At 42.9% G+C, this 11,852-nt stretch overlaps 1 pseudogene across 1 annotated transcript; it reads left to right on the top strand.

The window, feature by feature from the left end:
- The first annotated feature begins 413 nt into the window (after positions 1-413).
- Positions 414-11,350, top strand: LOC112429779 (dual specificity protein phosphatase CDC14AB-like; annotated as a pseudogene). Its single transcript, XR_013094293.1, has 15 exons — positions 414-442; positions 539-614; positions 813-905; positions 995-1,073; positions 2,371-2,390; positions 2,955-3,002; positions 5,354-5,416; positions 5,880-5,947; positions 6,605-6,835; positions 6,927-7,054; positions 8,092-8,172; positions 8,217-8,304; positions 8,441-8,532; positions 9,666-9,803; positions 9,887-11,350. The product of XR_013094293.1 is annotated as a dual specificity protein phosphatase CDC14AB-like (transcript).
- Positions 11,351-11,852: the final 502 nt, after the last annotated feature.

Below are 11,852 nucleotides of genomic sequence, written 5' to 3'. Positions count from 1 at the left end.
AAATATATATAGCGCCAAATCACAACAACAGTCACCTCAGGGTGCTTTATTTTGTGAGGTAAAGACGTAAAGGTGAGGTATGAGCCAGTAATAGGAGAAAATGAGCACGCAATAAAGTGGACTTGTTAGGCAGTTTGCCATCTGACTTAAAACACTTCAAATCAATTTTTGATGACAGACACAACTAAAAAAATCCTGATCAGATACAGACACATGTACACAATACACACTACTGCTCAAAATTCTTGTTTTAATTATAAATTGACATTTGCTTTAATGTAATATTACATGAAGTTTGCCAGTAATGTTTTCACAGATGTGTTTTTAACCTGACTCCATGTCTGCATTGTGTGGGTGGAAACATCCAGATAAATGTCCCAAGGTTTTCTAACGGAGCATTTTATTATAACCAGATGAACAATGTCACTGACTTCACCTGTCAGTGGGTTTAGTTTTGTGGCTGATTTGTGTGTGTGTTGTTTTTGTGTTGTAATTGTTGAAAGCTCCTATTTGACATCTCTCTCACTGTGTGTTGCAGTTTTTATGCAGACTTTGGGCCCCTCAACCTGGCCATGCTGTACAGATACTGCTGGAAACTCAACAAGAAGCTGAAGGTAATGCAGATGAAGGTCTGTACTTCAGACTCAGGGCTTTGTATGCTGTATAGATATCATTTAGAAAACGCATTACACTCTTATTTTGAAAGGTCTTTGCTCTGATGGTGTGTGTGCACTCCTCTGACAGTAGACGCTTATTTTAAATGTATTAATGCACATGTGCTGTTTTCACTGATTATCATTATTGGTTTATAGTCTTTCACAATGTCTAGAAAGAGACTGGTTCACTACACCAGCTATGACCAGAAGAAGAGAGCCAATGCTGCTGTTCTCATTGGTGCCTATGCTGTAAATATCATTTCATTTGTCCATCACATCATCTGATTGCCCGTCTGTCTGTCCATTATTAGTTACGTAGTTTAACCTCTGCCCTGTAGGTGATGTATTTGAAGAGAAGCCCAGAAGGTGCCTACAGGACTCTGATAGCAGGAAACAACACAGGCTACATGCCGTTTAGGTACAGGCTGCTGCTTTCTATGAAACAGCACTTCATGCTGGGGCTGTTGTCATTGCATTTACTGAGACACTATTCTTCTCTGTCTGTTAAATCTAGCTTAGCTTAGCATAAAGACTGGAAGCAGGGGTAACAAGAAGAAACTCCACCTAGCTGGAAATTATTTGGCGACCTTGGCATGAACGTTCCAGGAAGTCAGGAAACCTCATCAAACCCACACTTTTAAGTTTGGGATGGGAGCATGAGGGTGGGAATGGATGTTTGTATCTGTGTGTGCCTGTATGTCTGTGTCTATATGTCAGGTTGGGTGTCAGGCGCCACCTCTCTGGGGACATCTCAGGCCCTCCAAGGTTTGGAGGCCTATCTCCCCCTACCACCACTTCCCCTGCCAGTGGCGGACCCCCTCAGACATCGGTGCGTTGGTGGTTCTTTGTGTCCGGGGATGGGCGTCCAGGTACACACCGGCTCACTCCTTGGCGGCCGCTTATCGGGGCCTGGAGCCTGGGGCTCGCTCGGGCCACTTCGGAGGTGGGGTGCCCCCGGCCTCTCAGCCTGGGGCTCGGTCACTCAGGCGCAGCTGGCTGCCGGCGGAGCTCACGGGCGCGTCACTGCAACTCCCCCTGGCTTCTGCTCCGCGGCTGCTGAGTGAGCCCTCATCTGGGACTCTCCTCAGCTCTTTCCGGGACAGTGGCGCAGCTGCCCCTCTGTTGGTCTTCCTTGGTCTCTTGTGTTCTGGGGGCCTCTGGATGTCTGGAGTTTTGATCTCCTCCACACCTGCTTCACGCCCTGGAGGACGGGGCTGTGGCCCCCCCACACCCTCTAGCAGATTATTACATGAAGGAACCTTTTAAAAAAACAAAAAACAAGCGCGTCCATGCTCACAGGTGTACACACGGGTGATCACACCCACAAACTACACCCTTTTTGGCTCCTACCTCAAAGCACACTGTGTTCTGTTGATCTTATGTGCTGCACAATAATGTTTAACATTTAGTATTTACTGTCATATTCCCATATATCATTGTGATGTTGTTTATTCTATTACTCTTGTTCTCTTCTGCTTGCTTTCTTTTTTCTTTCTCAGCAGGTGATCCAGGTGATTGATATATGCATTTTTTTTCTCTGCCCGTTCTGTTGGTTTTTGTCTTTTGCCCTTCTCCCCCGTCCCTCTTCTCAGCTGTTTCTCTTTCCCTCTTTCTTTCTCCCCTTCTTTCCCCCAGTCAAGTCTGTCCCGTATTCAGTAAGTGAAAATAAAATAAACAATAAAAGGTGAATCAAATGGACCATTATGGCAAGGCTGGGATGGTCAATTTGGTAAAGTAAATCCGTTGGGCATCTTTCTTTGCCTTTAGACAACAATTCTGATGGCAAAAGAGCCAAACGGGACAGGCCAAAAAAAAAAAAAAAAAAAAAAAAAAAAAAAAGTTTGGGATGGGAACATTTTCCCGTATTATTGTAGGGTTTTTACTGCTGTTGTGATTTGGCACTATATAAATAAAACTGAATTCAGAAATTTGAATGAATTGTTAACAGTTTATGAGCTCTTAGTGAGCTTTAGCGGTGCCAGTTGGTTGATTTCATTCATCTAGACTGAGCTAAGAACGCGTTTCCCCCCATTCCCAGTCCTGAGCTCAGCTCAGCTAAACAGGTGCTGCTTAGTTTTTACACTCTTAGTGATGGTTTATGTTTATTTACAGTGCAAACAAGTCTGAGACCATATGTGAACAGATATGATCTGAACCCTATCCTATTATAAAAGCTTTTGTTTATAACTACACTACTATTACTGTATTCCTTTCACTGTGTGTGTGTGTGTGTGTGTGTGTGTGTGTGTGTGTGTGTGTGTGTGTGTGTGTGTGTGTGTGTGTGTGTGTGTGTGTGAGTGCTCATTTAACCTCACCGTCCTAGACTGCTTACAAGGAATCCACAAGGTAGCAACAACGTCTAACACAGATGATTTTAGTAAAATTAAAATGACACTTATTAATTTTCATTTTGGTCATACCTCATTTCAATGCAAAAATCCCTGTTTGAGCCACATTTGACATTGTTCTCCTCCTATTCTGTAACAACAGTAATTGAATTCAGTTTTATTCATAGCACTAATTCTAAGCAACAGTTACTTCAAGGTACTTTAACTTATAAGGTAAAGACCCTACAGCACTGCAGAAGTATACACTTGGCAACAGTGGGAAGGAAAAACTCCCTTCCAACAGGACGAAACCTCCAACAGAACCAGGTCTAAGGAGGCAGCAATTCACTGTGACTGGTTATGGGTGAGGCGTAAGCGAAGAGAGCAGAGAGAACTACAAAGGAGTTTAATAATTACTAATGATTAAATACTTCAGTGATGTACAAACACACAGGAATTGAAAACAAACGACTAAAGAAGAAATAGCCAGTGCATCAACGTGTCTTTTAGACCCCATTCCTACAAAATTGCTCAAAGTCCTGCCATTAATTAATTAGATTGAAGCTTCTTAATTGCTTCAATCTTAAATATGATCAACCTATCTCTAATAATCGGCTATGTACCACAGGCCTTCAAGCTAGCTGTAGTTAAACCTTTACTCAAAAAGCATCTCTAGACCCAGCAGCCTTAGCTAATTATAGGCCAATCTCCAACCTTCCTTTCATATCAAACATCCTTGAAAGAGTAGTTGTCAAACAGCTAACAGATCATCTGCAGAGGAATGGTTTATTTGAAGAGTTTCAGTCAGGTTTCAGAGCTCAGCACAGCACAGAAACAGCTTTAGTGAAGGTTACAAATGATCTTCTTATGGCCTCTGACAGTGGACTCATCTCTGTGCTTGTCCTGCTAGACCTTAGTGCAGCATTCGATACTGTCGACCATAATATCCTATTAGAGCGATTAGAACATGCTGTAGGTATTACAGGTACTGTGCTGCAGTGGTTTGTATCATATCTATCTAATAGACTCCAATTTGTGCATGTAAATGGAGAGTCATCTTCACACACTGAGGTTAATTATGGAGTTCCACAGGGTTCAGTGCTAGGACCAATTCTGTTTACATTATACATGCTTCCCTTAGGCAGCATCATTAGAAGACATAGCATACATTTTCACTGCTATGCAGATGACACCCAGCTCTATCTGTCCATGAAGCCAGATAACACACACCAATTAGTTAAACTGCAGGAATGTCTTAAAGACATAAAGACCTGGATGGCCGCTAACTTTCTGCTTCTTAATTCAGATCAAACTGAGGTTATTGTACTCGGCCCTGAAAAGCTTAGAAATATGGTATCTAACCAGATTCTTACTCTGGATAGCATTACCTTGGCCTCCAGTAACGCTGTGAGGAACCTTGGAGTCATTTTTGACCAGGACATGTCCTTCAACGCACATATTAAACAAATATGTAAGACTGCTTTCTTCCATTTGCGCAACATCTCTAAAATTAGAAATATCCTGTCTCAAAGTGACGCTGAAAAACTAGTTCATGCATTTATTACTTCCAGGCTGGACTACTGCAATTCATTATTATCAGGATGTCCAAAAAACTCACTGAAAAGCCTTCAGTTAATCCAAAATGCTGCAGCAAGAGTCCTGACAGGGACTAGAAAGAGAAAGCAGATTTCTCCAGTATTGGCTTCCCTTCATTGGCTTCCTGTTAAATCCAGAATTCAAAATCCTGCTCTTCACATACAAGGTCTTAAATAATCAGGCCCCATCTTATCTTAATGACCTTTTAGTACCATATCACCCTATTAGAGCACTTCGCTCTCGCTCTGCAGGCTTACTTGTTGTTCCTAGAGTATTTAAAAGTAGAATGGGACCAGGTGACCCTGAATCCTCCCTTAGTTATGCTGCAATAGGTGTAGGCTTCTGGGGGATTCCCATGATGCACTGGGTGTTTCTTCTTCACTTACTTCTCTGCGCTGAATCATACTTGTTATTAATCTCACACTGTCTTCACAGTGTGTCTTTGGTCCTGTCTCCGTCCCCTCAGCCCCTCAGCAGTCAGTCAGATTGCCGCCCCTCCCTGAGCCTGGTTCTGGTGACACATGTGTTTCTGTTAAAAACGAGTTTTTCCTTCCCACTGTCACCAGTGTGTCTGCTCATAGTTGTGGTCTGATTATGTTTCCTCTGTATAACTGTAGGGTCTTTACCGTACAATATTAACTGCCCTGAGGTGACTTTGTTGTGATTTGGTGCTAAAAAAAAACTGAATTGAACTGAATCTGTGAAACCACTGCAGAGTTGTATGCTCTGAGTGCTTTTGTTGTGAAAATCTGTTTCTGCTCTTTTCCTCTGCAGGCATTACAACATGGTTTCCTGGATTTTGAAAGGTTCAGTGCAGAAGAATATGAACATTATGAGGTAACAGACTGCAGAGTGCTGACTGTTCTACAGGTCTATATCAATGAAAACAGGACCAGGATACCGTAAGAAATAAATAACGTACGGTTGTTATTCATCCAATTAATTTGCAGTGCTGTTAGTAACACAGTCAGGGCCAACCAAGGGCTCGTACAGTGCATGTCCAGGCCTGCGTTGGTGCACGCTGTATTTCCTCAGTTTCTCAGTTAGATTGATCCATAACTCACCCCGTCCAAGTGATAGACAGTCAGTGAGTACCACTTCAGTGAAGTAAAAGTCAGCTCACCTGTGTCCACTACAACAAAACTGATTTCGAATGAAAGGTAAAAGCCCCCCAAAACAGACTGTATGTGTTCATTACTGCAGTGGTGGTATAATTAAGGTGTTCTGGAGCCAATGTTTTTAACTGATATGTCGCTAACCTCTATCACAGTCTTTCTTTCCTTTCTTTTTGTGCTTTTAGCGAGTTGAAAATGGAGATATGAACTGGATCGTTCAGTAGCCCTCATTCTCGTGGTAAGATAAAAAATGGTGAGTCAGAATCTCAAAGCTAAAAGCTAAAAGCATGCCTCCAAACAACATCAGTGCTCATGTTGCTTGGCCTGACAGAAGGCCTCTGCAGCCCCTCAGTGCCTGCACGTCCTGAAACAGCTGAGAAGAGCTAACCTTACCCTGCTGTCTTCTGATGGCGTGTATTGTTTCCTGCTTAGTGCTGTCATGTGTGAGTTGTCATGTTGTTACGGCTGGATTAGATGAGCCTGAACCCTGCAGTGGCTCGGGGTTTCCCATGATGCACTCATGCTTCTTCATCACTCAGCTCTTTTTAATTTGTGTATTTACACCACTTTGCACGTAGTTATTATTCACCTCTGGCTCTCTTCCAGTCCATCTCTTGTCCTGTTGTCCTCCCCTCACCCCGACCACATGTGGCAGATTGCCCCCCCTCCCTTAGCCTGGTTCTTGTTAAAAGGGAGTTTTTCTTTTCCACTGTCAGCAGGTGCTTGGGGCCGTTCGATTGTTGGGGTTTTCTCTGTATTTAATGTCTTTACCTTACAACATAAATCAGTTGACACTACATCATTGAATCTTATTTTACGTTTGCATTAAGAGACAGTACTTGCATTAAAAACAGACCCTCGCTGATTGAAACGTATGATGGAACTCAGTTATTGTTGATTCTGTCTCCAGGTTATCCCCTTCACACACCCGATGCATACTTCTCATACTTTTGCCAAAATGACGTAACGACCGTGGTTCGTCTGAACAGGAAGTTTTATGATGGCAGGCGGTTTGAGGATGCAGGATTTGAACACCACGACCTCTTCTTTCTTGATGGGACCACGCCCTCTGACCTCATCGTCAGACGCTTTCTGCATGTGTGTGAATGTACAGACGGGGCAGTGGCAGTGCACTGTAAAGGTAGGACTGCAAGTGTTTATGTATGTTTAATTGATGTCATTTATTTCTTTTATCTTAACTTTGTCTCTTTAAACACTTCATCCATTTACAGCTGGATTAGGCCGCACGGGGACTCTGATTGGCTGCTACCTTCCGGTTTACTGCAGCCTAGGCGATTGCTTGGATCAGAATCTGCAGACCTGGATCTATCATCGGTCCACAGCAAAACTTCTTAGAAGAGTGAGTTTGTGCCTCAGCTGTGACCGCTCAAACCAAACGGTCCAATTTCCGTGACTCCAAAGGTCTCAGTCGGAGACAATCATTAACCTTTAGTGCCGTTCATGAAGGTACAGAAGTAATGCTTTCCATATGATGTGCACACAGACACGTCTGCAACACTTCATTAGGATAATGTGCCCTGTCACAAAACACAAGCAGACGGCAACTTCACCTCCAAGGTGCACGGAGAAGGCAAAGCTCTGATGAGGTGAAGACTCCAGTGACAGAGTATTAGGGAACAATAACGTGTTAGTGGCCTTCATCAGGGTCATTGCGTTTACCTGTGAAGGTGTGATTGGTCCACTTGGATCTTTTTCTGTTTCCAGTTTTTTTTATTTAAACACAAACTGTTTGACATTTTGCAATGACCCAAAAGGCGTTGGTCACTGAGTACAGCTGTTCACTAATACTTCGAGTGTCGCTGGAGTCTTCACACAAAGCACAAGTAGATCAGGAAGGGTTTGAGGTGTCACCTTGGCCTTCAACTTCGGCAGATCTCAATCTCATCGAGCATCTGTGAGATGTGCTGGACAAACAAGGCCCGTCTGTCCTTAGGCTGTGGCATCTATTGCTGTTACCACACAAGATGTTTCTCCATGCTGAGGTCATGGTTGGAGCATGCTGGAAATGTAGTAAAAGTTAGAAGAGAAGCAAAAGGTGGAGGTCAGGGTGAGGCATTCCCCAGTGTGCCCATGTGCAGCTGGTGGTGGTGGTGACTGCAGCAGTGGGAAACTGGTGGATGATAAATCAAATGTAATTTTAAAAAAGCCTGAAAACTGTGTTACTGCTGCAGACTGCAGTCACAGTGTTCAGCTGCAGCTTGTTTCTCTCCTCAGCTCTGGACGCACACTTCCTCCTTACGCCACAGTAGTGCTCTGTTGCTAATGGCTACTAGCTTTGTGTGTCTACTTACACGCTAAACCAGGATGTTGAATGTTATACCTGCTAAACATAATATCACAGTTAGTTTGTGGCGTGTGTTTGATGTTTGTGTGCAGGAAGCAGCACAGTTTGTGGGTTCAGAGTGACGTGCATCGGTCTAAACAGCTGGTCCAACAGAGACTGAGTCAGCAGCAGCAGCTGCAGCAACAGCAGCTTCACCGCTCTGACTCTGTGCAGGGAGGGAACAGGAGGCAGTGTCCTCGCTGCTTTCCAGCATGGATGACCTGTCAATCAACACCGTGCTCTGCAAGTCATATAGCTTGGATGAGGTCAGCGGTGTGACTTCATAGCATCAACATGACCTTTTTTAATGGTTACTGCAGAATTCAAACAGGCTACTGAGTTATGATCACAATGTTGTGTTTTCATGCTGCTAATTGTGTCTTTCTTTCTGTGTCTGTGCAGAATAACTGCAAAGAAGTCAGTCTGACACAGGGAGACAAACTGAGAGCACTGAAGGGAAAACGCCCACCGAGATCAGCGTCATCCTGCTCAAGGTACCAATTGCTGTAATTTAATTTACGATAAATGGTTATTGTGGTCAGTGCAAGAGACACGTTGAGAATTAGCTCAAACGCTGGACACAAAGTTTCTATTAACAAGGAGATATAATAGACACCAATATGTTTTTGTGGATGTCAGAAAACAAGTACATACAGTAAGTGACTCTGTTGTCGAATGCTACAAAGAACGCATGCTTTGTTTGCACGCTGTCTAACAGACAGACTGGACTGAATGAAATCATGCTGTGTTCTCATCTGTGCAGTGTAAATGTTGTGTATAACCTGCTCGAGCTGATGTATCCTTTTTTGTTCTTTGGTTAAACTGGAACCTAAATGCAACAAGAGAAGTTGTTGTCTTTTGGATACTTTAGTTAATTATGAGTGAGATTAAGATTATGGAGGTTGTCAGAGTATTCCTTCTACTGCCTGACAGTGTCCTCAGTTGGAGTCAGCAGGCCTCCATCTTTACTGTACACCGTGTTGGTAGAGCACCACTTCCCCCTCCTGACGGTTTGCCAGAATCCCTCCTACTACGCCCAAGTTTTTGCTGCAGCTGCAGCCTGAGCTGCGTTTCGATTGGCCTGCCCGCTGCCTCTGCTCTCCACCCTTGGCTGCCGCCAGACACACAATCAGTAGATAATACCTCTGCTCATTACGGTTTTTGTTTTGGTCCCTGAATCCACGGCCTAAATATATAAGATAAATAAGATGCTGCCATAGTTCAAGAAACATTTTGTAAAAAGTAAATAGTTACAAATCGGGGATATGGGAGCTGCGGCAAAAAGAAACAAAAGTGAAGGACGACCACGAACCAAACTCACAACGTGCTTCCGGCTTCTCCTGTAAACTAACATCACTAAACTGCTAACCTGACACAACCAAGAACTGGGCTACTTCCACATGAGTTAAATCGAGGTACCTCCAACACGTTGAAGCGTATTTGTATTTTGTCTCTTGTACAGAGTGTATGTGCAGATGTTGATTCCTGCAGTGAGCGTAGAAATCATCAGAAGAATTTTTAGAGAAATTGTTCGCTGTGCTTGTTTTTGTGAAGGATCAAGGTTAGTATTTGCTCTTGGATCACACACACACACACAAATATGATGTGTTCTTGTTTTCTGTGTCAGGTTAAACCTGTCCAAGACTTCACACTGCTCCATCCTCCCTCCCCCGAAGCCCTCCAAAGTCCACCTTTCCCTCACCCCCTCTTCTACTAAAAAGCTGAGATGAAGTTCCTCTACCACCACTGCTCCGCAGATCAGGAGGTTGGTGTCTGTGCTTTTGTTCCTTATTAGAAGAACATTATAATAAAACCAATATAAAATGTGATGTGCTGATGTCTCCACAGTCCCTTCAGCCTCACTTTGTTCAGCACCGGGCCAGCACTGATTCACTGACTTCACACTTGGGACGTTCTGGTTATGAATCAGCCCAGCTGATGATGGACTCGCTGGAAACTGGATTAGCTCTCTTGCACGTTTAATAGGCTGTAAATCCTTTTTTAGCCCCAATAACTACTTTTCGTTTTGACAGACAGAGCCAACAGTTTGTCACCACTTTAACTGGTCACGTGGCCCATTCTGTGATGAAAGGACTGACACCGTAAATCATCACGTCTCTTGGGTATAGCAGGCAGGTAACTGTAAAAAACTGCTGCTGCATGTTGCATATATAACATCTGCTAGATGCTGAATGTCCGTTGTCACAATCATTTTGCTGGAAGCAAAGGACACGTGCAGGTGCAAAGACCAAACAACGCTAACAGGAAATAAAAGGTTGTGGCCCAAGGACTGAGTCAGACCATCGCCAAGAACAGTTTGGGTGCTTCTGATAAACGGCTGCTGCCATTTGTTCATCCAAAGTTCAGAACCACAGGATGTAGACGGCCTGAAGCAACGTCTTGGTTGTGGAAACACAGACCTTTAAAAGTCGTACCAAAATCCACCCCTTAAACTTTGGCAGATCACAGGTTTCTTGGCTGCACATGATGGACCTAGCTTATTTGGCAAGTTGTTGTAATGTTGTCTCCTCATTTTCAGTACTTTAGTAACCTGGTTGGGTTAGAGAACCATAGCAAACCACATCTTTTGTAAGAGATTGGTGCACATTGTTCAAGAATTAACAACTGGACACAAAATTGTCTTGCAAGACCAAGAGTGATACACTGTTTCTGCTATAGATGTTATTTATATTTTCCAAGACAATTTCATCGATAAAGTATGACAAACTTATATTTGTTGGTCTTTTAAGGTTCTACTAATGCAGAGCGAGGGACACAAAGCCACGACATGCTTATAATGCACTTTGAAAACCTCTGAGCACACATGCTAGCAATAAAAGACACAAAGAGTCATTAGAGGAAATCAATTAAATGAAGACAGATTCTGATGTTTCATACATGTCAAACGTATCAGACTGAACACGGCACACACACTTTATTTCACAGGTTCTAACATAAAAAGTCATTCATATTCATGCACTGAATTTGTCAACAGTACTTTGGCAAAAGACAAATATTTTGAAGGAAATCCTACATAAAGCAAATTCACTATGTTCAGCTTTGCACTATTTTTTTCTAGCAGTAAAATTCTTAATATGCAAATGATGTTCAGCTTTGAGCGTGTTGTTGCTGTCATACTTTCCTGTATCTGAATGTGTTTCAGACTGTGTGACAGCAGCTCAGATGTGCTGTCTGATTGGTAGTTTACTCCAAAGGAGGAAAACCAGTCAGTAGTGACACAGTTTGAGATGATGGCTAACGGTAGTGTGAAGTGCTAAACTCAACAATAAAGTCCAAGTAATGACGAGATAATGACTCATGCTTCTCTTTGTTATCATCACACTGTCATTGTTTCATAACCTTCACTGAAAGTCACCTGACACAAACTGCTGTGGGATGCTGAGACTGTGGATTCCATGTGCTTGGTATGATTTTGGGAATTTAATGACCAAAACATCAGAAATAACTGAGGCAACTCTATAAGGGAATCCCCTCTGTTGACACTGTACTGAGTCAAAAGTATACGGAACTGAGTTACATGGATTACCTGCACATACACTGACCTACGTATATGAAACACTACATGTCTGAAACAGTACTGTACGTATATTACCAAAATAAGGAAAAGCATAATAGGGCCTCTTAAATTAAAATTCTGGCTGTATGTAGACCTTACTGTAGTTAAGTTAAATAGGTCCTCTATAGTATCCAAATCATTGTCTGGTTGGGACACTTATTGTACTGTCAGGTGCAGAGATGGGATTACTTTTAATCTGATTACTTTCTTCAAGTAAAGTAAGGGATTACTATTGCA

Source organism: Maylandia zebra, linkage group LG18 (assembly GCF_041146795.1).
Source record: "Maylandia zebra isolate NMK-2024a linkage group LG18, Mzebra_GT3a, whole genome shotgun sequence".
Taxonomy (NCBI): Eukaryota; Metazoa; Chordata; class Actinopteri; order Cichliformes; family Cichlidae; genus Maylandia; species Maylandia zebra.
The sequence above is the reverse complement of the archived record's forward strand: the minus strand, read 5'-3'. Positions and strand labels throughout refer to the sequence as shown.